The following is a 4,763-nucleotide window of genomic DNA, read 5'->3' as shown; positions in this document are numbered from 1 at the left end:
TCTTTTGGCTGCTCCCATTAGGGGTCATCACAGCAGATCATCCGTCTCCATACCACCCTGTCCTCTACATCTGCCTCTTTCACACCAACTACCTGCATGTCTTCCTTCACCACATCCAATAATTAATAATTACAAAATGTAAAAAAAATCTAATTCACAATATAACTGAAGTGATAATAAAAACAACAAAAATAATTTGATTCTGAAGGAAGAGTACAGTAAAAGTGTAGTAATGCTCCACAAGTTGGCTGTGAGATGGAGGAGAAGGGAAAATTCTGGAGTGAGTTAGATGAAGTGGTAGATGGTGTACCTAGAAATGAATGATTGGTTATTGGGGCAGACTTTAATGGGCATGTAGGTGAAGGGAACAGAGGTGATGAGGAGGTTATGGGTAGGTATGGCTTTAAGGAGAGGAATGTGGAAGGGCAGATGGTGGTAGATTTTGCTAAAAGGATGGAAATGACAGTGGTGAAGACTTATTTTAAAAAGAAGGAGGATCATAGGGTGACGTATAAGAGTGGAGGAACTAGTGAAAGATTCAGGGAAGAGGTCAGACAGGGGCTCGGTGGTGGTGAAGAGGTGCTGGATGATTGGGTAACTACTGCAGGAGTGATAAGAAAGACAGCTAGAAAGGTACTTGGAATTAAGATTTTTATATTTTATTTTAATTAATTACTTAATTAAAGACAGTATCAGAACATTATAGAACCACTTTTCTTTTTTGCCACTTAAAAAATATATATATATTTTTTGAATGTCCTCACTTTATAACTTTATAACCAACAGCAACCTGAAACTTTATTTGTATTGTTTATCAGTTATATATTTTTTTATTTTATTTTGTCCTCTCTAGCTATTGTGCTGTCCATCCATTCATCTATCTACAGCATTATTCTCCTGTTTCTCTTGGCAAATATCCTTTCAAATTAATTCATGTCTAAAGTATTTGTTATGGATTTCTTATGGCCAAGATCACAAAATTTATCTTTCATTTATGCAACATGATGCAATAATAGGGGTTTAGGATTCTTCACAGTGTGAAGAAGGAACTCTTACATGATGCTGAAAACCTCAATTCCCAGGTCTCCAGCCATGGTCATCTGCGGTACCAAGTAGGAATGGGCGATACCAATAATGATACCAAGTACTTTCAAGACAAGTATTATCCGATATCGATACCAAATATCGATACTTCTATGAAATATTTATAAAATATTGTAATAAATTCTTACTTTTTGAAACAAAATGTCCAGTTTAAATATTTATACTCATATACATTATTCTGCTCCACATGAAATACACTAATATCTTAATATCTGAAACAATCGGTAATTACATCTTTTTGGATTCAAATAACCTAATCAGCACTTTGTACCTGGATAATGTCTCTGAATGTCTCTTCAGAACGATTCTTCTAAAGAACTCTGCCTCAAGCCAGAAGATGAGGGTCATGTCTGTGTTCCTGTGTTTGCTTACCTCAGCTGTACTCTGTCATGCTCTATAGGATATTTTACTTTTAGATGCTTTGTCATATTTATGGTATTGCCAGAGTGTCATATTGTTTTTTGACACATGAAGCGTCATAATTGTTAACTGGACTGAAATTACTCCAGATTATACTTCTTATTTTTTCAGTCAGAGCCTTTTAAACCTGGGCTGAGTGTGCTTTGACTGAGTGAGCGAACACTGTCATGATAAGCTTAAGATATAGTTCCCATTGACATTCCTATTTAAATATTATAAAAAGTTATATACTATACAGAGAATCGATGCTTTTGATACAATGCCATTAGCAAAAATATCGATAGCTACTATTGGCTGGGATGGAGAGTCGTTATTGTAACCATTACCTGCCAAAACTGGGGCTGAAACAGCCAAGAGATGGGTCTGTTTTGAGGCACTTGTTGAGGATTGAAGAAGGAGCAGTGTTTGTGGAGCATAAACTGAAATTAGCCATAGCATCTGATGTGCCGGCAGCAGCATCACCACAGCCACATGCAGCACTTGACTTACTTATAGGTTAAAAAAGAAAACATACACACTTCGTTATAACAGCAGTTTAACAAAGATAATAAAAATGTAATGTTGGTTAAATGAGCATTCATTAGCTGCTGCAAAACAATCACAAACTGTGAAAAGTAGACAGATTTATAAAGAAGACTGTATGGTGCTTAATCTTGTAAGAATGTTGAACTGAAAGTTGTGTGCGAGTGGTGAAAAACTGCTCTGTGCTGCTGGGGCACAGTTTTGGATTTGGCTGAAGGCTGCCCACCTAATCAGAAGTTAGAAATCCTGCTGGTATTTTCTGGATTATTTTTCCCATTGGTTTGGGATTGGGTAGGCAAGATGCAAAAATTGGTAGGCTAAACCCACCCCTGCCACCAGCCCGGGCATGATCATTTAAATGGCGCACAAGCAACAACAGGTCATAATTCAAAACCCTCAAGCACAACCACCTGCTACAGTTAATTCCATCCGTGTGTCATCTGCTCGAGTCACACACAGATCCTTCACCTATAACAAAAACAAGCATAACCTTTGAGCTGATTCAGCATTTTTTTAATGTTACAAACCACAAGAATCATGAAAGGTTCACTTGCTGGAAAATGCAGTGCTTTACCAAACACGGATTTACCACATTGAAAACATTTAAGCAAAGACAATGAAGCAGATGCTGCACACACACACACACAGAACTCAAAATGCAAGAATATAGTTTCATAATAATGAAACAAGATTAGTTCATCTAGAATCTAGGAGCCTGATCTGTTGTGCTTACCTTGGGTGCTAAAACCCACATCACCAGGATACACACAATAACCATAGTACATGCTGTCAGGGCAAAGATGAGTATCAGTGGCACTGACATGGCAAATGCCCCTTTTCCTGTTGCGGGTGGGGTCTTATCACACATCTACAAAACCCACAAATCAATTAGAATCCTTTATTATTAATTACATTAATAAAACTTAATAATGATCAATAATTCACTTAATATCTAGGGTATAAAGAATCCATGAAACCATTATGAAATACAAAGAAAAATATGGAATGAGGCTCCTCATTGTCTGAAATACGAAACACTGATCTTGGATATAGAGACTTATGTTTATATGTGAATATGTAATAAATTGAAATAATTCGTATTTGATGGTGCTGCACAAGACAGCTCCAGACAACATGGAGATATACAAAGAATTAGTTATTCAGCATAACAGTATTCAGTAGCATAGCAAAATGCTGTCAGCATCAAAACTACCATACTATCCCCAGTCTAAAGACAAAAGCATGCTTACCATTCACAAACAGTAGAACACTGCAGCCTTCTTCTTTCACAATTTGCTGTTTCAAAAAGTCATATTTGCTGTAAATGCCAATGTACAAGCCAGACTCATTCAGCTGCAGGTTACTGATTGTGATAGATAGTTTATCGATGGTGCCACTGCTTGTCACTCTTCCACTGTACTCCATACCGAGATTCTTAGAGTCAGTATTCTTGTCAAAGACCATCACTACATGCTTGTTTGGGATTCTTGCAAGTAGTTCAAGGTTATCGAATTTAGTGTCTGTTGTGGTGCACTCCATCGTCAAACTGTCCCCCTTTTTCACCTTGACAAAACCATTCTCTCGCTCAGGGGCTGTGTAAACACACAAAAATGGATCAAAGTTCCTTGACAAAAAAGATTTTTAAAACATTATTGCTAATAGGAATAATATTATGAAAGGTGACCATTTTTAAGCATGTGCAAGATAATATAAAGTTTGTTAAAGTGCCTCGTCCATCAGAATGTATCAATAAATCATATTAACAATGAAAAAAAAAACTAATGAAAGAATGACATTTTGACAATGACAAACCATGACATTTTAAAAGTAAAATGCTGCTCTCACCTGAACCTAGAAGACAGGAGGAAGCCAGAATGGCAGTAAAACACAAAGTTATAGTCAGAGCTGTCATCCTGGCTACAGCGGTAATACTAAATCTCTTTCTGCTTTCGAGCTGCTTTATATAGGCATAACAGGAAACGAACAAATGACTTCACTGAAGGCCAGTAAAACACAGTGCTCTGATTATTCTGAGTACCACAAAAAACACACTGACTGATGGTTCAACACAATCCTTATGTTAAAAAAAAATATTCAAATTTGACACCTCTGTGAGACAAACCATGATGTATATTACACAGTAAGCACACATAGACACACACACACACACACACACACACACACACACACACACACACACACACACACACACACACACACTATTTATATATTTTTATATATATATATATATATATATATATATATATATATATATATATATATATATATATATATATATATATATATATATATATATATATATTTACTTTTACTTTTGACAGTAACTCATGGCGATTCAAGGCGAGAGCAAGACGAGTTTCTCAGTGGAAATATGCTCATTATTTCACTTTAGTTGAGCATAAAAACAAAAACCTTTTAGTCAAAAATGTAAGCTGAGTTTTTCTGTTTCGACAACAGTTTCCCACAATAAAGGAAATTTCTCTGAAGAAAAATGCAGCTACTCCATCAGTGCACCTGTTGAGAGACTTTTCAGCCTGGGAAGTCTGGTACTGTCTCCAAAGAGGAACAAGCTGTCAGACCAAATTTAGAGCTTTTATTTATAATTTAGAGCTCATCTCCAACTGGACACATTCACAGGGTGGCTCATGCTTCTGTTCTTGAGGCTCAAATCTCAAAATCTTAATTGAATTAATAGA

The 4,763-nt window shown here is 36.2% G+C and overlaps 1 long non-coding RNA gene across 1 annotated transcript; it reads right to left on the bottom strand.

Annotated features, from left to right (window-relative positions):
• Nucleotides 1-1,558: 1,558 nt before the first annotated feature.
• Nucleotides 1,559-4,039, bottom strand: LOC310739776. The gene is made up of 3 exons (XR_014537475.1): nt 3,892-4,039; nt 2,780-3,638; nt 1,559-2,514 (listed from the first exon to the last, which is right to left on the bottom strand). It is a non-coding gene; the product is annotated as an uncharacterized lncRNA (long non-coding RNA).
• Between the last annotated feature and the right edge of the window lie 724 nt (nt 4,040-4,763).

The sequence above is a fragment of the Silurus aristotelis genome, assembly GCF_946808225.1.
Source record: "Silurus aristotelis genome assembly, chromosome: 17".
In the NCBI taxonomy this organism is placed as follows: Eukaryota; Metazoa; Chordata; class Actinopteri; order Siluriformes; family Siluridae; genus Silurus; species Silurus aristotelis.
Note: the sequence above shows the minus strand (reverse complement) of the source record. Positions and strands in the feature narration are given on the sequence as shown.